Source organism: Leucoraja erinacea, chromosome 14, assembly GCF_028641065.1.
Source record: "Leucoraja erinacea ecotype New England chromosome 14, Leri_hhj_1, whole genome shotgun sequence".
NCBI classification, from domain to species: Eukaryota; Metazoa; Chordata; class Chondrichthyes; order Rajiformes; family Rajidae; genus Leucoraja; species Leucoraja erinaceus.
Window position 1 is genome coordinate 18,095,834 of NC_073390.1, and position 21,385 is coordinate 18,117,218.

The window sequence follows — 21,385 nt, forward strand, 5'->3', positions numbered from 1 at the left end:
CATTCGGCCCTTCGAGCCTGCACCGCCATTCAATATGATCATGGCTGATCATCCAACTCAGTATCCCGTACCTGCCTTCTCTCCATACCCTCTGATCCCCTTAGCCACAAGGGCTACACCTAACTCCCTCTTAATATAGCCAATGAACTGGCCTCAACTACCCTCTGTGGCGGAGAGTTCCAGAGATTCACCACTCTCTGTGTGAAAAAAGTTTTTCTCATCTCGGTTTTAAAGGATTTCCCCCTTATCCTTAAGCTGTGACCCCTTGTCCTGGACTTCCCCAACATCGGGAACAATCTTCCTGCATCTAGCCTGTCCAACCCCTTAAGAATTTTGTAAGTTTCTATAAGATCCCCTCTCAATCGCCTAAATTCTAGAGAGTATAAACCAAGTCTATCCAGTCTTCATAAGACAGTCCTGACATCCCAGGAATCAGTCTGGTGAACCTTCTCTGCACTCCCTCTATGGCAATAATGTCCTTCCTCAGTAACATGAGGCGGAACTTCTTTACTCAGAGAGTGGTGGCTGTGTGGAATGAGCTTCCAGTGAAGGTGGTGGAGGCAGGTTCGTTTTTATCATTTAAAAATAAATTGGATAGTTATATGGACGGGAAAGGAATGCAGGGTTATGGTCTGAGCACAGGTATATGGGACTAGGGGAGAATACGTGTTCGGCACGGACTAGAAGGGTCGAAATGGCCTGTTTCCATGCTGTAATTGTTATATGGTTATATGGTTATTTTGGAATCGTACAATTTTAAAATATCACAGACTCATCGTATCAACGTTATTACACGTTTTACTTTGGCTAACATCGGCCTATCTGGCAAAGGGGTCCTGGAACTACCTCTCACTAGTCTAACAGAGGAATACAAGTGTTCTAAAGTAAGAGTCCAGATGACACTGAGGGACTCTAGAGACAAGACCATCAGTGCTGTTGCGCCGCCCCTAGTAACTGGCCAGAAGTGGACACCATCTGATGCAGTACAGCAAGCTTCATCAGCCATGAGGCACAAAGACACCGTGGGGCAAGTCCAGCAGGGAAGAGGAGGCTTTGGCCTTATGACAAGTAAACCAACTTGGCGAAAGGCCACAACATCAGAGCGGAGGACATTGGTGGTCGAGGAGGTGCGGCGACAAGAGGAGGCCGCAAGAAGTGCAAAGGCGGTCTCTCTTGCCAAACAGGGGCAATGGATGCAGTGGGAAGGTGTGGAGTGGAGGAAGATCGGCTGGAAAGAACAATGGGAAATGGAAGCAAGCAAGATCAGCTTCATCATCAGAGCGACTTATGACGTGCTTCCATCACCAAAGAACCTCCATCTGTGGTACGGCGAGGATCCAACCTCTGCCCTCTGCCCAACTCCAGCGACCCTCAAACACATCATGGTAGGCTGCAAGACCAGCCTCACGCAAGGGAGATAAACGTGGCGACATAATCAGGTACTAAAAAGCCTGGCATCAGCCCTTGAGAACAGGCGGTGTGTGACCAACTCCTTCCTTGCCTCCGAGAGCAAGCCCCCCCCCGCCCCCCCCCCCCCCCCCCCCCCCCCCCCCCCCCCCCCCAAGGGCACCAACCTTTGTCCGAGAAGGACAGTAAACATCTAAACATCCTTCCACCAGATCAGAAGAAGGAAACCTATGCAGGCCCCGTGACTGGAGGATGCTGGCGGACATCGGCCGACAACTAATTTTTCCACCTGAAATTGCTTCCACCAACCTCAGGCCAGACTTGGTGTTCTGGTCCCCTTCACAGAAGACTGCTTACATCATAGAGCTCACAGTTCCATGGGAGAACTCTGTTGAGGAGGCCTATGAGTGTAAGAAGCTGTGCTACGCAGAGCTTGCAGCAGAGGCAACGCAGCGTGGCTGGAACACCAAAGTCTATCCAGTTGAAGTGGGATGCAGAGGATTTGTTGCGTCATCTACCATCAGACTGCTGAAGGAGCTTGGAATCCACGGTCAGGCTCTGCGGAAGTCCATAGATCACTCTCAGACGCGTCTGAAAGAAGCAGCCGGTGGATTTTGCTCAAGCAGAAAGACCCATGCTGGGCCCCAAGTACATCAGGGTGAATCTTTGGGACGGTTTGACATGGACACGCGCTGAGGGCTGATCATCCTGCAGCGGGCCGCCCTTGTGGAGGGTGTATAGTGTTAAAAGGCCGAAACACCCAGTGATGCAAGGGTACACTACTGATGATGTGTCCTGTGCCCAACTGTCCTGAAGGTTACCCAGGCCAAGATATACGTATCCCCCCCCCGCCCCCCACCGATGTTGAGCGTCTACCACTCTCAACAATCAACGAATGTCGTGAAATGCTCCTCACCTATTGGCACAAGGGACTTCTTAACATCTTGTCCTGTGTACTTGATTCTGGTACTAATATTTAAAGTAAGATGCCAATTTTACATTAGTTTTGACCTTCAGTACTGACCTGCTTAGTACTGACGTCCCCTGTATTTTCCTTTAAGGTAAGTTGCCAATCTTACCCCAATAAGCGAGTTCGGTATTCCGACTGCGCATGCCCAGGTCATAGGTCACCAGCTGTAAAGTCTCAGCAACGGTGGTGCCGCATTGTGTGCAGGCTTGCGTTTCGTCTGAGGTCGGGGTCGACTCTCCATCGCCAAGGGTGCTCTTGAGTTGCTGCTGTCCATGCCTGTCCCCTCCCTGGTGTCCCGTCCCTGTCCGGAGGTGTCCGGGGTGGTCCTGGGCTGGCGGGGCGGCCCTGGACTTGCAGCCGCTGGCTACAGCTCGGCATTGCCTGTCCTGATGGGTAGGCTGGCAGCCCTCTACCTCCACCCCGCAGGCAGCAGTAACCTTCTAACCCTCCCTAGCCTAACCCCAAGCCCAGAGTCCATGCCAGCTCCAACTCTAGGTTACGGTTGAAGACCGCAGCACGGCCCAGTCTAGCGCCGGGCCGGAGGAGGCTGAGCACAGGCAGGCGCTCTGGCGCAGGCGAGGCCAGGGCCCTCGCTCCTCCTCGGGGTTGTGGATGAAGTGGCAGCGGGTACCGTAAGGGCAGAAGCCGGTGGTGTGCTTGCTGCGCCGGGGTCATGGGTTCGATCCTGGCTGTGGATGAGAGCCGGTCCAGTCTTCCCCCTCCCCCAGCCCCTTCTCCCCCTCGCCCTGTCTCCCATTGATAAAAAGACCCAAACTATACTCACTGAATCTACAGCGCTTCGTTCAATTTTTAACTTTGTGTTCGACCTATGACAAATCCCATGATTCCTTGCGTTTTTTGGAATACCGAACTAGCTTATACCGACCTCTCAGTAACCAACTCAATGGTCCTATCCTTCAGACAGCTGCTGAACAATCCTCAGTAAGTTATTATACCGACCCTCAGTAATTCTACTGACCCTCAGTAATCCTGTGCTACTGACCCAATACCAATTCTACTCGTCCTACTACCAGTGCTTACCAGACTAACCTTGATTGAACACGTCGGGAATTTCACGCACAAGTCAGCGTATGACAAATGAATCGATGGATTAGCAGGGTAGGGGAAGCATAGGGGAGTAGGCGATGCAGCACAAAATACTCACACCGGTGCGCCAATTTCTCCTCCCGCGATCCGAGATGACTCAGTTCCATGGCCGCAGACTTGTGTTGAGTCTGGGATCCATAGAGATCCACATCTGGGATCCATAGCGATCCCAGACCAGCCCCCCAAATGTTAATTCTGGTTTCTTCTTCCCCGAGTCTGGATCAGTAAAACACTGGAATCCAAACACTTTTATTCAACACTGGTGGGTCAACCTCTGCTCCACTCACTGAAGCCTGTGACAGTGTCGTTTAGACAGCACAGAAAGAGAGACAACACCCCAACTGTAAGATCACTCATTTATACCTTATTACTAACACTGTGAAATACAGGGGGAGGGCAACCCCTACAAACCCAATCACCGATACCAGAGAGAAGATACATGGAGTGACAACTCCTTCGTCCAATCATTAAACAGTACCTGCAAACATCTTCATACATAGCAACAAAGTAGAAACTTCTTAATACATTGAAGGCAACCAATCACGGGTGACGGTGGTGAGACACAGAAACAAAGTAGAAACATTTTTAGGGCAATAAGAAACTTCCAGGTTCAGACCACCCTTCTGGACCAATCACAAGCATGCATTAAGCGTCAGTATTCTGGAGCTCCTGCAAAAGCCCAGTCTTCGTGGCAACCAGTGGGTCACAGGTGCAGAAGCTTCCTGAAGCTTCTTCAAAGTTCCCGACTTAGTGGAGCCAGGTCCAGCAGCTTGCAAAGTGAAGTCATCAATCCATTCTCACAGACACCCACTTGCCATATCCCAAGAACCCAAACCCTTACAGGATCAAGCGCATCCTTGGAGCAATTTTGGAAACTAAGGAGTAAACTAAAAGAGGAAATAGAAGGGCAAAAAGGGGCCAGGAGATAGCTCTGGGAGATAGCATTAAGGACAATCCCAAGAGATGTTATAAATACATATTTATAAATATTTATAAAATAGGGGAAAAAGGTTAACTAGAGAGAGAGTGGGACCCCTCAGGAATCAAAGGTCACCTCTGTGCTGAGCCTCAGGAGATGGGCAAGGGCACAATGATTATTTCTCCTCTGTGTTTACTGGGGACAAAGACAGGAGATGGAAGAAATTGGGGCAGTCAATGGAAGTGTCTTGAGAGCAGTCAGTCGAAGAGGTGCTAATGGTCCTATCATGTATGACGGTTGACAAATATCCAGGACCGGGTCAGATATATCCGTGGACATTATGGGAAAATTTACAAATCATCCTTAAATACAGGAGAGATGCCGGAAGACTGGAGGGTGGCAAATGTTGTGCCTCTATTCAAGAAGGGCTGCAGGATAAATGTTGGGAACTATAGGAGAGTGAGCTTAACATCTGTAGGTGGAAAATTACTGGAGATCATTCTGAGGGATAAAATATACATGCATTTAGATGGCAAGGGATGATTAGGGATAGTCAGCATGGTTTTGTACGTGGGTGGTCTTGTCTCACAAATCTGATTGAGTTTGTTGAAGATGTGACCAAAGAGCTGTAGATGTTGACCAGCAAAACAGAAAAATGCGAGGTGTTACATTTTGAGAAGCCTAACATGTGAAAGATATGGCTCTGGGAAGTGTTGTAAAACAGAGGGATCTTGGAGTGCACGTGCATGGTTCCTTGAAGGTGGAGCCAAAGGTAGATAGGGTGGTCAAAAAGGCATTTAGCACATTGGCCTTCATCAATCAAAGTATAGAGTATTGAGGTTGGGATGTCATGTTGCAGTTGTATAAGATGTTGGTGAGGCCGCATTGAGAGTATTGTGTTCATATCTGGGCACCATGTTATAGGAAAGATGTTGTCAAACTGGAAAGGGTACAGAGAGGATTTACGAGGATGTTGCCAGGGCTAGAGAGTCTGAGCTGGAGCCCGAGGTTCAGTAGGCTGGGACTCTATTTCTTGGAGTGCAGGAGGATGAGGGGTGATCATATAGAGGTGTATAAAATAATGAGAGGAATAGATTGGGTACATGCACAGAGGAATGGGTGAATCCCAAAGTAGGTGAATCAAGGAACAGAGGAAATAGGTTTAAGGTGAAGGGGAAAAGATTTAATAGGAATCTACGGGGTAACTTTTTCACACAAAGCATGATTGGGGTATGGAACAAGCTGCCAGAGGAGGTAGTTGAGGTAGGGATTATCACAACATTTATGAAACAGTTAAACATGTACAAGGATAGGACAGGTTTTGAGGGATATGGACCAAACACAGCCAGGTGGGGCTAGTGTAGCTGGGATATGTTGGCCAGTAAGGGCAAGTTGGGCTGAAGGCCCTGTTTCCACACTGTATCACTATGACTCTATGGTGGAAGGGTACCAGGAGATTTTGAGAAAGTTGATGAGAAATATACAGAAATAAGTGGTCGAATTGACTAATGGGAGTACTCTGAGACAGTGACAGAGAGACGGCCTAAGAACCTCTTTGTAAGTGGTAAGAAAATATAAGAAGTGTAAGAAACCATTTAGATAGTTTTCTATTTATAAGCAGTAGAATGTGACTGGTGACAGCTGTTTGCAGAAGCATGGTGCTTTCCTTAGTAATGAGGAAAAAATCAAGATGATTGGGAAAAATCATAAGTGAGGATGAAAAACCCGACAGAAGAATGAAACAACAGATTAGAGTGCTATGGAACAGTCTGATTGGGTTCTGGGTTGCGATCGGGCTGCGGTGATTGGGGCTACAGATTGCGTTATTTCAAAGTGATTGGATGCTTCATTCTGTGAGTGCTACCTGACTGCAAAAGGGCAGCAGATGGAAATCAGCATGGCGGACATAGTGAAGATAAAAATTATATTTCAATGCTGCAGCTTCAAATCACATTTGGTGTCTGACTTGCTGCACAAGTGCTATTGTCTTGCAAAGTTGCAATTCTTGTACATGTATCTAATAGATGTATATAATAGATGTATCTAACAGAAGAAAGGTGCAACTGCAGTAAGGAGAGGAAAGGGAAAATAAGGGATGCAGTCCCTGATATGGTAGCCTCCCACCCCTAACACGTTGATTGATGGCGCCGGTGTGTGTGGCTGCTCGTCTGTCGCTCTGTCTGTGTTTGGTGTTTTTCCTTGGCACTATACAATTAAAGTCTCTGCTGGTGTACGACCGTCAATCTCTCCTAGATCTTCGACATAATGTCGGTGCGTCTGTCGGTGCGTTTGACTATCGCGAATATAATACCCTGCCCCCGTTCTTATCCGGAATCTCGACTCACCTGGGCCCCGCCATCGCGGGGTGAATATCCGGAACCTGCGGACATTTCCCCAGGCTCCCCGATCTGCAGACCTAAAGAGTCCATCCCCTTCCCGGGTTGGCCTGGTGAACGCCAGATCGCTGGCAAACAAAACTTTTATCTTGAGGGATTTTTTCTGCTCCCGAGCCCTGGACTTCCTCTGTGTGACAGAGACTTGGATCGGTCCTGGTGAGTGCAGCGCTTTTATTGAACTTTTACCGGCGGGCTGCTCTTATTTCAACTCGCCGCGGATGTCGGGCCGTGGTGGTGGAACTGCAGCCATTTATAAAAGCAATTTTAAATGCAAGCAGTGCACTACATTATCAACGTTCTCCTGCTTTGAAGCTACTTTATTTGACGTGGGTCACTCCGACACGGTGCTTTGTGCTGTCATCTACCGACCCCCCAAATACCATAAGGACTTTGTGAATGACTTTTCTGAGTTTCTGGCTGGGATTATGCCCAACTATGACCGTGTCCTTATGGTTGGGGATTTTAACATACATGTGTGCTGTCCTGATAAGCCGTTGGTGAAGGACTTTTTAAGTCTTATTGACTCTTTTAATTTTGTGCAGTGTGTGTCTGGTCCCACACACGAACATGGACATACATTGGACCTTGTTCTCTCTTACGGCTCGCCTGTGTTAAACTTGGAGGTCTGCGATAGTGTGTTTTCTGATCACATGCCTGTACTATTTGATGTTGGTTTTTCTTGTGCTGCAGTTAGACCTGTAGCGTCTGCTCGGCGCTGTCGGACCTTTAACCCTTCCGCTGCTGGCCAATGCTCTGCTGCTTTCGATCAGCTCTGTGCCCCCTCTGCGTCCACTTCCCTTGGTACGGAGGAGATTAGTTCTTGGTTCCACTCCTCCTGCAGAACTATACTGGACTCTGTGGCTCCGTTAAAAACTTTGCAGCCCAGAGCTAAACCCGAGCCCTGGTTCAGTGACGTAACTCGTACAGCTCGACGGGAGTGTCGCAGAGCTGAACGAAAGTGGAAGAAGGACAGGCTGCAGGTTTCATCGCAAATTCTAAAGGACAGCTGGCGTAATTACCAAAATACTGTTAAAGAGGCCAAAAGATATTACCTGTCTAATATAATAGTGTCTAAGCATCACGACCCACGTGTGTTATTCAAAACCATTGATTCTGTTTTAAATGCCCCACAGTCTGTCTGCTTGGAAGCATCGTCCGAATTGTGCAATGACTTCCTGCACTTCTTTATCAATAAGGTTGTTTCTATAAGGGCTCTCATCTCAGCTCCTGCCTCTGACCCCTCTGTTCCGGCCCCATGCCTGGTGGCATTCGATAAGTTTGTGCCTCTGACATTGTCGGGTCTAGAGGATGTGGTTAGCCATATCAAGCCGTCGGGTTCCCCTTGTGATGCTGTCCCTCCTCTTCTTTTTAAAGAGGTTTTCCCGAGTATAGGGCAGTCGGTTCTCGCCATCATAAACAGTAGCTTGTGTTCTGGGGTTGTCCCCGAAAATTTTAAACATGCAGCAGTGCAACCACTACTTAAGAAACCTGGCCTGGATCAAACTGTTCTGGCCAATTTTAGGCCGATCTCCAAGCTGCCATTTATCTTTAAAATCATGGAGAAAGTAGTTTATGCTCAGCTGAAACTCTTCCTGGATGAGCACAATATTCGGGAGGTTTTCCAGTCTCGATTCAAAGCTATGCATAGCACAGAGTCAGCTCTGCTAAGGGTTTTTAACGACATCCTCCTGGCAAACGACTCCGGTAATTATGTGGTTCTTGTCTTGCTGGACCTATCTGCTGCCTTCGATACAGTGGACCATGGAATTTTAATTTCCCGATTACAGCACCAAGTGGGCATCTGTGGCAGTGCCCTGGGATGGTTCAGGTCCTATCTGGCAGACAAAACCATGCGTGTAAGCCTTGCTGGCTTTGAATCCTCCTCCGCTCCCTTGGCATATGGGGTTCCACAGGGCTCAATTTTAGGGCCCCTGCTCTTCTCTCTATACCTACTTCCTCTGGGCTCAATTTTAAGAAGGCATGGCATCTCCTTTCATTTTTACGCAGATGATAGCCAGTTATATATGCCACTCAGGAAGGAAGCCGACTATTCTCTAAAATCACTTCTGTCTTGTCTTGAGGACATTAAGTCCTGGATGGCTTTAAACTTTCTGGGACTTAATGAAAAAAAGACAGAGGTGATTTTGTTTGGCCCCAATGGCTGCCGTGAACCTCCCTTTGTTGACTTGGGTCCACTGGCTTTGTCCGTAAAGCCAACAGTTTTAAAACTGGGTTTTAGGATGGACGGTGATTTTAAACTAGATAAACAAATAGGCGCGGTGGTTAAGTTCAGCTTCTTTCACCTAAGGAAGCTGGCAAAGGTGAAGCCCATTCTCGAGCGGCAGCATTTTGAAACAGTAATCCATGCCTTTATTACATCTAGGCTGGATTACTGTAACGCACTCTACTCTGGAGTCGCACGAGCTTCATTGGCTCGTCTCCAGCTGGTTCAAAATGCTGCTGCTCGCCTCTTAACCGGAACTCGAAAGAGGGAGCACATTACGCCAATTTTGGCCTCCCTTCACTGGCTCCCAGTGCACTTTCGAGTTCATTTTAAAATTATTTTATTTGTTTTTAAATCGTTGAATGGGCTCGCCCCGCCTTACCTCTCTGAGCTGCTCCACCCATACGCTCCTGCCCGGTGCCTCAGGTCAGCTGATCAGCTGCTCCTTGAGGTACCAAGGTCTAAGCGGAAGCTCAGAGGGGATAGAGCCTTTTCTGTTGCTGCCCCGGCACTCTGGAACACCTTGCCGTTGCACATCAGACAGGCCCCCTCACTGTCCATCTTCAAATCCACCCTAAAAACTTATTTTTATTCTCTGGCTTTCGACACTGGCTGAGACATTGCTCCTGTTTTTAGTGCTTTTAATGTATTTTAATTTTTACTGTTTTATAGCCCTTTGTTTTACGGTTTTTAATGGTTTGTAATAACTTCTTGTCCATGAGTTATCATGTACAGCACTTTGTGGCAACTGCAGTTGTTTAAAGTGCTTTATAAATAAAGTTATTATTATTATTATTATTATTATTATTATTATTATTATTATTATTATTATTATTATTATTATTATTATCTCAATAGATATTACCTGTCAGCTAATCAGTTTGGAATGCAGCTACCCATAACCAAAAGGGATATTCATAAGCTAAGCTCTCTGGTTCATTGGTCTTTGAGGTTATCTCCCAAACCCAGCTTTAGTTTTGAAAGACAGACATAAATTACTACAATAGCAGCATTCAGTGCCTTTCTCTAATTGTACACAAGAATGTTGTTGTGAGCTCCTTTTTAAAAACCATTGTGGTTCATTTAGATGCATAGAGTTTCTTGCCCAGATTAGGAGAATCGAGAACCAGAGGACATAGGTTTAAGGTGAAGGGGGGAAAGATTTAGTAGGAATCTGAGGAGTAAATTTTCACACAAAGGGTGGTGGGTGTATGAAACGAGCTGCCAGAGGACATAGTTGAAGCATCGACTATTAAGAATCAATTAGACAGGTATATGGATAGGACAGATTTGGAATGATATGGGTCAAATGTATGCAGGTGGAACTAGTGCAGATGGAACATGTTGGTCGGTGTAAGTAGGTTGGGCTGAAGGGCCTGTTTCCACACTGTATGATTCTATGACTCTATATGACCAAAATACTCTTGGTGCTTCCAGGTAAGGAGTTCAGGGTTTTTACACAGTCATGATAAAGAACTGGCGATATATTTCCAATTCAGGATGATATATACCTTGGGAATATACCAGGCATCTATTACATGTTCTCGGCGAGGTTTGATGAAGGCAGGGCGGTAGATGGTGTCTGCATAGTCTTTAGCAAGTCCATAAAAAAGGACCCTCATAGTAGGTTCCTCTGGAGGATTAGATCATATGAAATCCAGTGTAAGATAGCCAATTGGATCCAAAATTGGCTTGGTGGTAGGAGTTACTGAGTGGTATTGGAGGGTTGGTACTGAGACTGGAGGCTCATGACGCACAGTGTGCAACAGGGATTGGGGCTGGGTCAGTTGTTGTTTGTCATCTATATTAATGATTTGCATGAGAATATAATTGGCATGAGTGGTAAGTTTGCAAATGACACCAACATTGGTGGTAGAGTGATCAATGAATAAGGTTATCTAAGATTGCAACAGGAGCTATATCAACAGGGAATGTGGGCAAAGGACTGGTTGATAGAATTTTACTCAGACAAATGTGAAGTGTTGCGTATACATAAGTTAAAACAACGCAGGACTCACATAGTAAATAGCAGGACTCCGGTGAGTGTTGTGACACAGAGAAACCTATGGATACAAGTACATAGTTCGCTGAAAGTGGCAACACAGGTAGACAGGGCGGTAAAGAGATAATTTGGCATGTTTGCCTTATTCAGTCACGGAATTGAGTACACGAGGAGGGATGTTATGTTACAACTGTACACAATGCTGGTGACTTGGGGTCTGAGTATTATGTGCCATTCTGATTGCGTTGGTATAGGGAAAATGTAATTAAGCAGAAAAGGTACTTTCAAGACTGGAGGGCTTGGGTTTTAAGTACAGATTGGAGTAGCTGTGATATTTTCCCCTGGAGCATAGAAGGTTGAGGAGAAACCTTATGGAGGCATATAAAATTATGAGCAGCATAGTCAGGATGAATGGCCACCATTTTTTCCCCCAGGGTAGAGTAGTCTAAAAATAGACAACTTTGATTTTAGGTGGGAGGGGAAGGATTTAAAGGGCATCTGAGGGTCAACTTTGAGGCTGGTATAATAACAACATTTGAACTGCTATATAGAATGTAAAAAGGCCTCTTCTCTGTCTGTTTTTAAATCACTTCTTAAAACCCATCTCTTCTCCGTGGCCTTTGATACCCAGTAAGATGTCGACTTTATTTACTTGATTTAATTTATTTTTTGATTGCTTTATTGTGTGGTTATTATTTTTACTCATGTTTTATGTCTTTTAATTTATTGTTGTATTTCATATGTAATTTTTGCACTTTATGTGAGCTGTTATGTTATGTTCTGTTATGTTGTCTGTTTATGATGTCTTGTTTATTCTTCTGTACAGCACTTTGGTCAACATTGGTTGTCTTAAAGTGCTTAACAAATAAAGTTGGATTGGATTGGATTGGAATGGAAAAGTTTAAAGGGATATGTCCTAAGTGCAGGTCAATTGGACTAGCTTAGATGGGGCATCCATGTTGGGATCGACAAATTGGTTGAAGGGTCTGTTCCCATGCTGTATGACTATATTTCTATAACTATCTGTAAACGGGAATAGCTCAGGTAAGCAACATGGTTGATATAGATGATATAGGCCAAAATACCTATTTCTGTGCCATGTCAGTCGATGACTCAATGACTCTTTTAGGCAATTGTGATCTGCTGTGAAGGAAAAGACTTTGTAAAATCTCTTGGAAGTTAGGGATAAAGGGATTGCATTTTTTTTTTGTGCATTTTGACATGATTGCATTTGGTTGTAATATCCTTTTTCTGTGCCTTTTGTTTTTAATATTTTGCCCAAGCAGATTATCACTTGGTCAATGAATGATGGAAATTATGGGAAGGGCTGTAAGCAAATGGAGAATTGAGGATGACCTCAATTGAGTGCAATTTAGATTCTCCTCTCCTCTTCATCGTCCTCATGTTCCTGGTCCAAAATTCTCCAGTGCACAGTTGGTGGGAAATTTGTGTGCGTTTTATCACTCGCTGGAAAAGATCCTGTCAACATGGAAAGATACATAGAATAATAAGATACTAAAACATAGAACAAAGCAAACACTAAGACAGAAAGTATGAAATATAACTTGAAAGACATACCAAAATCACCATAGTATATTGTACAGTTATGTTAGGTGATGGTCAGCAGCAAAATAGACCTCTTGAAAAGTAATATTGCAAATGAAATGGGAGTTAGATTTAATTATATTGTTGGCTGGTGTAATAGACACAAACAGTCAAATGATTCATTCCTGATCTAATGTGTTTTCGATCCTGATTAAATGAAGATTTTTTTGGTCAAATTCCGCTTAAAAATCAAAAAAATCCTTAATTTTTAATTTACTGATAAATTAATAAGAGAAGTACTTTCTGCAAATACTATGTAGATTTTCATAAAACATTTCCTTGACTTTGTTGCCAATTTATGGAACAATTATATTTTTTGAAGTAGCAAGTCAAATCAAATCAAATTAAAAATATGTGAATTATAAATTTAAGTTCATCGTTGCCATTCCATTGAAATTGCATCTGTAACAGTTATTAATTCTAGAAAATTGATTCACAATTTAAAACAAAAATCATTTTAGTTGTGCAACATCCTGTGAAATAGTATTAGGCCATATAGTGCACTTTAGTTATTTTTATTGTAGCCAAAATCTTCTACTTAAATCTTTAAAACATCAACGATAATGCAATGACCTTGTTAATGCACGGACTGTAATTACGAATCTGCTTGTTAAAGTGAACATTATTACCCTGATCTCCAAAGAACTGTCACCACAGTGAACAGAGGAGAAAATTATTTTGTTACTGTTCATGGCTTCTTAATAATAAGGCTGGACTGTATTTCTGAAATAGTTTGAAAGTAAAATCTGTGTTATTTCTAAAATTATGTGAGATTTATTAGTCAATTTTTTAAGTATAATTTCAAGTTCACAGTCGCATTTTTCTTTCTGTTGGTCATTTCAGCATTCTAATAAATGAGGAAAGTAATTTACCTCACTAGCATTTTGCTATGTTTTGATATTCTAAATTTATAGCTGATATTCTTTCTTGCTTAGCTTCTCTGTATGGGTGATGAAGGTGCTCAGCTTTTGAACACATTAGATGAGTTACACAGCTTCACAATGACGGTGTGTGAAATAATATAGCCACAGGGAGTGTATTAATATGACAATTTTGTAATTATGTGTTGCAAATAGAGTTGGCACTGAAAATTGTAATATAAACAAATTCATATTAAAATATACACACATACCAAACCTAAGGTGATTGCAGCATGCATTCAGATATTGATTCTTTACCATACTTGCTTTGTACTGAACAAAGGTAATAATGATAAAAAATATCCTCCAATCTCCTCCAGCAAGATCAGTCCCGAAACGTCGCCTATTTCCTTCGCTCCATAGATGCTGCTGCACCCGCTGAGTTTCTCCAGCATTTTTGTGTACCTTCGATCTTCCAGCATCTGCAGTTCCTTCTTGAACAGAGAATAAGTGATGTTAACAGGGAGGTGAAAGTGTTTTATCAAACTATAGCAGATGGAAACTTTCAACTGACATCATAAATTGTTTGATGCTTTATCATATGAACCTTATGAACTATGTATATGCTGGAACCAGTCACACATATATTTCCTCACCATGTTTTGTGATTTGTGAATTTTGCTCATTCTTCGAATTTTTCTGAAACCTACAAGACAGTGATGAGGTCTCAGGTGAATATTCTGAAAAACACGCATACAGGTAAAAATGTAAAGGCAGAAAGAGTGCAGAGGTTTTTCATGCTATTATCAGGTATAACTCAGAGAGGGGCTTGAAAAAGTTGGGGATATTCTTCTTGGAACTGAAAATGTTAAGGGTGAACTTTGAGTTTCCAAGATTATGACTGGTTCTCGTAGAAAAAAGAACAACCCTCCAGTGAGTACGACAGTAATGAGAGGTTATAAACGTTTCTGATAAATGATCATTCACCTGAAACAGGAATTTTATTTTCGATCTCCATGGCTGTCACCTAAACTTCTAAGTATATCAAGACATTTCTGCTTTAAATTCATAGACATAAGATAAGATCGCTAGCAAAAGAATCGGTCTAGAAATTTACAGTAAATGCCCAGTCTTAGAAATTCATTTTGCCAACTCCAACATTAAGCATTGAAAATTGAGTTAACTTGACATAGGGCCATTGCATGCATATTTCTGTATTCATTAGCACCTTTTAGGATACGGGTTCTCATTCATCAGCAAAATGTTTATTCCGCCATGTACATAATTCTTCCTAATAATATTGACAATCTTGCAACACAAAACAATTCTGAGATTTTCCAGTGGGCTGACAGTGTTTCAAATTTCTGACAGTTTAATCTGATTCCTATCACATGCATTAACTTTGTTCTCCTTATATCTCCCCAATTTGCTGCAGCTTAAAGCATGTATGATTTCATACACAGTTCTGATAAATGATCATTGCCATGAAACATTAATTCTATTTCTCTTCTAAGATGCTGCTTGACCAGCTGAATGTTTCTAGTGTTTTATGTTCTGTGATTGCTCTTTACCAGCATGTCCAAGTTTTGTTGACTCATTATCAAAATATATTAAAATAATTTGCTTTTCAATGCAGTGCACTGCTTGTGTTTGTGTTTGTTTTATTCATCACAATATATAAAAATAATTCGCTTTTCAATGCAGTGCACCACATGGAGCTGTGTACGTTCAATGCGTCAATCAAATTCACCGGTCAACACCGGCGACAACCTACGTCACCTGGCGACAGCCTACGTCATCCTGGCGACCCACTACCACTGCACCTACATCACGAGAATTCAAGCTACGCTCCATGGTGTCAGAATGCCATTACATCTTGTTGCAAGTCTGAGGAAACTACTCAAGACCATGCAGGCGACACCCCGGCAACCACCCGCGAACATGTGCCGACCATGTGGCCAGTGACGGACTGGGTCTAAAAATATTGGTTGCCAGGAGACAAAGGGGGCCCACTTCATCAGGGGCCCATTTGATATAGGGGGCCCACTTCATCAGGGGCCCACTTGCCATCGGGCAAGCTGACACTCTGGCCAGTCCGCCACTGCATGTGGCGACCGCTTAGTGTAGTCGCCTAAAAAGTCGCCTAAGTGGGACAGGCCCATCAGAATCCAAAGCAGTAGCCATTACTTCCCAGGATCTATATTTCTGAGCAAAGCAAGCAAATGTCTGGCAGTTGAGATTCCCTGAGGATCAATGCACAATGTGTGCTTCCTGGAAACCAGGCATTCACCATAAGGAAAATATTTGAATGCTCTATAATTATCTGAATGTTGTAGGAATAAAATTGTTGAATAATTCAAGTTATTAATGGTAAGTTTTATTGGCACATGAGCACAGTCAATGGCTGGCTGCACTTACCGAATGCCAACAATATTGGCAAATTCCAAGCCTGAGAAGCCATCTGGTTGTTACGGAAATCAAAGCAGTTAAACTCATCACTGTGTGTGGGTGATATCTCTGCTGTTGCAGAGAGAAACAAAATTGTGAGACAAGACAAAGATCTGCTCAGGCTGCATGAAGGAACTTGTGGTGAGAAAGCCGAGTCAATGTGACTTCAACTTTCAAGGAAGGAAAAGTCTGGTTACAAGAATGTGGCTTAAGGCCTACCTGCAATATCTCAAATAGCTTTGTGATGACAATCTGGTAAAACCTGAGCCTGTAAATATAGCAGCAGGGGCCACATATGATTTAATGTTGGAATTGGTTTTCTGGAGGTGAGCACATGTTTACTTTATGCTCTAAATTTCCTGATAATCTGTATAACCAATCATTGCTCCACTGATGTCTTCAATGGTGTGCTGCCCCTGACGTCACACTGAGATACCAATTGAATGAGTATCACAATAACTAAATGCTAATTGAAGCATCCTCTATCAGTTTAAGCACACTCAATGAACTTTGGAGAAGGTGTTTGACCAAGTCAGGCTTACACTGTCCAGCAGAACATCTCGCTGACGCTTGTAAATGCGGAAAATGAAGTAAGGTAACAAATTATTTTGCCAATGTTTAACAAAGGTTATAGGTTGCTCCCTATAAACTCCAATGTATGCCAATACGGGTAAGTGTGGCATATGTGATATGTGTTAACATTGGGTGAGTGAATGGCACTGGAAAAATTATAGGTGTGTTATTATGAATTGTGCATTGTAGTACCAATTGTAGATGGGAGCAATTTCACCCAGAAATGAACACTAGTGCATCTACCCAGGTTAAATCACTTTTATATGTAATCTATGCAGAAAAAGAATGGATGACACGGATCCTAATTCAATACCACTGATTCCAAGATGTAATGCCTGATAATCTTTGTAATGGTACTGCAAAATTATTTCTTCAATCATTTTGATTATATTTTCAAGGGACCAAAAGCAGCACTTTTCAAAAGACTGAAATAAAATCAAAAGTTCTGTCTTTTCTGAAAGATTGAGGTGCCATTTTTGCTTTCCACTTCCCTCCCTCTCATGGGATAGACAACTATTACATCTGTGACCTTTATATGAAGTTGATGGATAGTAACAAGAATGCTATTGACTAGTTTTTTAGTGCAAATATGTTTACAACTCATCTGGGGAATCCAAAGTGGTTGAAAAAGCTGCATTGACATTGGATAGAATAACGCCTTTTACTGCTTATGGAGCAGATCTAATCTTGAAAATACGTCTTTCATAAATATCAGTTTTATACTAAACGATAGATCAAAAACATAATGCTAGGATAAAGAAGACTGGAACCTTAATTCATGCAGTATTTGCACCCGTTGTCACTAAATATGGAAGCAGTGAACTGAACTGTAATGCGAGTGTTTATCACTTTTTATGTAGTCCTCAATGCTCTTGGGTTTGAAGTGTTATCAAATTACTTATACAAGATTACATAATATTATCTTAGCCATCCTAGAAGTATAAATAATATAACAAATCTCACGGATATCTTCATAAACATATCTGGATTGTAATAATGCCAATAAATTATTATTTCTAAAATAACTAGTTATATGTCCTAGGTCATACCATCTTGTCTTTCGTGACAGTGATGCCAAAACTAAACTCTGAAGATTATCTTTGGGGAAATCTGTGAACCCTTGATGCATGGTTTCCTTTTTCATGCATAAAAATATAATTTGAAGCAAATAAGTTATATTTTGAACTGTAAGGATAAACTTTAATAAAATGGAGAATTCAACACACTTGAGGAGATGTCAGAAATTAGATTCATGCATTGTAAACAGGTTGCTGAGCTTAGAGTCAATGGTGTAGCATAGTGTCCAATTCAAAGTACCAAAACAAATGACGAGGTTATAAAGTTTACTAGACCAAGTGCAAACCCGTTGGGTCTGTTACCCCAACGGGCAGTTGTGGGGGGGGGGGGGAGATGGCATGCAGCGTCACACACACTAAATATCCCCCTGCCCACACTCACGCTAATTACCCCCCTTGATATTATCTTGATATTATATTAATATTATTAATTTGCTCCTTTTACCCCATAACCACCCTATCTACTGACGCACAGCCTCCAACTTGCAGGGCAAGAGGGGGAGGGGGGGGGGGGGGGGGGGGGGTAGAGAGGAGAGGGGGGATGAGAGGGGGGGGGGGGGGGGGGGGGGGGGGGGGGGGGGGAGGGGGGGGGGGGGGGGGGGCAGAGGGGGAGGGAGGAGGGGGTGGGGAAGGGGGGGGGGGAGGGAGGGGGGGGGGGAGGGGGGGGGGGGGGGGGGAGGGGAGGTGAGGGGGGGAGGGGAGGGGGGGGAGGGGGGGGGGAGGGGGGGGGGGAGAGGGGAGAGGGGGGAGAGGGGAGGGGGAGGGGGGGGGAGGGGGGGGAGGGAGAGGCATGGGGGGGAGGGGGGGGGGGGGGGGGGGGGGGAGGGGGGGGGGGGGGGGGGGGGAGGGGAGGGAGGGAGGAGGGGGGGGGGGGGAGGGGGGAGGGGGGGGGAGGGGGGGGGAGGGGAGAGGGGGGGAGGAGAGGGGGGGGAGGAGAGAGGGGGGGAAGAGAGGAGAGAGGGGGGGGAGAGGAAGAGACATTTAGGGGGGGGAGGAGGGGGAGGGAGGGGGGAGGGAAAGGGGGGGGGGGGGGGAGGGGAGGGAGGAGGGGGGGGGAGGGGGGGAGGAGAGGGGGGGGGGTGGTGGGAGGGAGGAAGGGAGAGAGGGAAAGAGGGGACGGGGGAGAGAAGAGGGGAGAGGAAAGGGGGGGGAGAACCTGAAAAACATTTTAGAATTTTAGAGGTGTGCCGGCTTCAAACGGTCCATCGACACTGCCTCCGGCCGGCCCCCCATGTCCAGGACAAAAGTCAACTGCCCGTGTTCCAGCACCTGGAACGGGATGTCCCATGGCGGGATGTTGGGATGGATGCGAGCTTGCCAACTCGCTCGTGCTTTAAGGTGGATGAGGGCGTTCCCTGCTGCCCCGATGGCACGAACTCCCCGGGCACCGTGAGTGGAGACCCGTACACAAGCTCCGCGATGATGAGGCCAAGTCCTCTTTGGGAGTAGTCCGGTTGCCCAGCGTGACCCACGGGAACTCGTCCATCCAGTCCGGGCCGAAGAGTCGTGCCTTCAGTGGTGCCTTTAGCTGCCGGTGGAACCTCTCCACCAGACCGTTAGCTTGCGGGTGGTAAGTCGTGGTGTGGTGTAGCCGCACCCCCAGCAAGCGAGCCATTGCTGACCACAGCTTGGAGGTGAACTGCGGCCCCCGGTCTGAGGAGATGTGCGCCGGCACCCCGAAGCGAGCAATCCAGTGCACTGACAACGCACGAGCACACGTAGCTGTCGAAGTATCGGCCAGCGGAATGGCCTCCGGCCACCGCGTGAAGCGGTCCACCATTGTGAGAAGGTGGGTGATGCCCCGGGATGGCGGGAGAGGCCCTACAATGTCTACATGGAGATGGTCGAATCGCCGGTGAGGTAGACCAAACTCCTGGAGAGGCGCACGGACATGGCGCTGGATTTTTGCCGTCTGGCACGGAATGCAGGTGCAAGCCCAATGGCCAACCTGCTTGCGCAGACCGTGCCACATGAAACGAGTGGCCACTAGTGCCGTTGTCGCCCGGATTGATGTGTGAGCCAGTCCGTGGATCACCTCAAACATCCTCCGGCACCAGGTGGCAGGGACGATGGGGCGCGGCTGACCGGACGACACATTGCACAGGATCGTCACTCCCTCAGGACCGAGATGGACATCCTCAAGGCGGAGTCCGGAGATGGCAGTCCGGTAGGCGGGCACCTCTTCGTCCTTGAGCTGTGCCTCTGCCAGAGCAGAATAGTCAATTCCGGGCGCCACCTCGAACACGGCGTTGATAGCGGGGCGGGACAATGCGTCGGCCACCCGGTTCTCTTTCCCCTCGATGTAGCGGATAGATGTTGTATACTCCGAAAGGTAGGCCAATTGCTGTTGCTGTCGTGCGGACCAGGGGTCGGGAACCTTTGTCAGGGCGAAAGTGAATGGCTTGTGGTCCATGTAGGCGGTGAATGGGCGGCCCTCCAGGAAGTAGCGCAAATGGCACACTGCCAGGTACAGAGCCAGGAGCTCGCGATCGAATGCACTGTATTTCGTCTGCGCACGGTTGAGGGTGCCGGCTGAAGAAGGCCAGGGGCCGCCAACCTCCGCCCGTCAGTTGTTCCAGCACAGCACCAACCGCTGACTCCGAGGCGTCCACCGTGAGAGCAGTCGGGGCATCTTCCCGTGGGTGCACCAGCAGTACGGCCCGAGCAAGTGCCTCCTTCACGCCGTCAAAAGCTGCCCCTGCCTCGTGGGTCCATTCAACGTTCTTGTTCTGCCCACCCGCCAGAAGTTGATACAGAGGCCGCATGATGTGGGCCGCGGATGACACGAAACAATGGCAAAACGCCACCATGCCGACAAACTCCTGCAGGCCACGTACCGTGTGTGGGTGGGGAAACCGACGGATGGCATCGACTCTGTCAGGCAGGAGATGTGTGGTACGGGGTATCGATCCGCTGTTGTTGCGGCGCTCAGCCGTCGGTAATCCCCGCAAGGTCGCCAGCCCCCGCTCGACTTAGAGACCATGTGGAGTGGGGATACCCAAGGGCTGCTCGAAGGGCGTACGATCCCCAAGGTCTCCATTGTGCGGAATTCCCGCCGTGCCAGACGCAGTTTATCCGGCGGCAGTCGGCGTGCTCGTGCATGGAGAGATGGGCCGGTAGTCTGGATAAAATTTACCACTCCATGGTTGGGGATCGATGATCGAAAATGTGGGGTCAGAATATCTGGGAACGTGGCCAAGATCTGTGCGAAGTGGGAGTCTACGGATGCCAGGGGCCATCCCACCGGTTGATACAAACGCAAAGTGATCGGCTCCATCGTAGCGGCGTTGACCAAACACTGACGCCCGACGTCCACCATGAGGGAATGCGCCCGGAGGAAATCGGCCCCGAGCAATGGTTGGGAGACGTCGGCAATGGTGAACAGCCACGAGAAATGACAGGAGCCGAACATGATCGGAACCATGCGCACTCCATATCTGCGGATGGGGCTGCCATTCGCCGCAGTGAGGACGGGCCTCCGCTTACCGGAACGAATGTCGGCCAGCGAAGGGGGCAGGGCGCTGAGCTCCACTCCAGTATCCAGGAGGAAGCGGGTCCCGGAGCGCCGATCCCAGGCGAAGAGGCGGTGAATTTGGCCGGCCGCCACGGGGATTATTGGCAGCCGGCCCAGGCGTTTCCCGGGAACGTGCATGGCTGGCAGCATTGTCGTGCTGCAGCACCCCAGCGCTGATGGAAATAGCACCAGCGCCTCATGTTGGTGTTACTTGGAGCTTGCCTGCTCCCACTGGTGGTGCCTGCAGCTTGCTGGCGCTGGACTGCAGGTGCAGTACCCCTTCA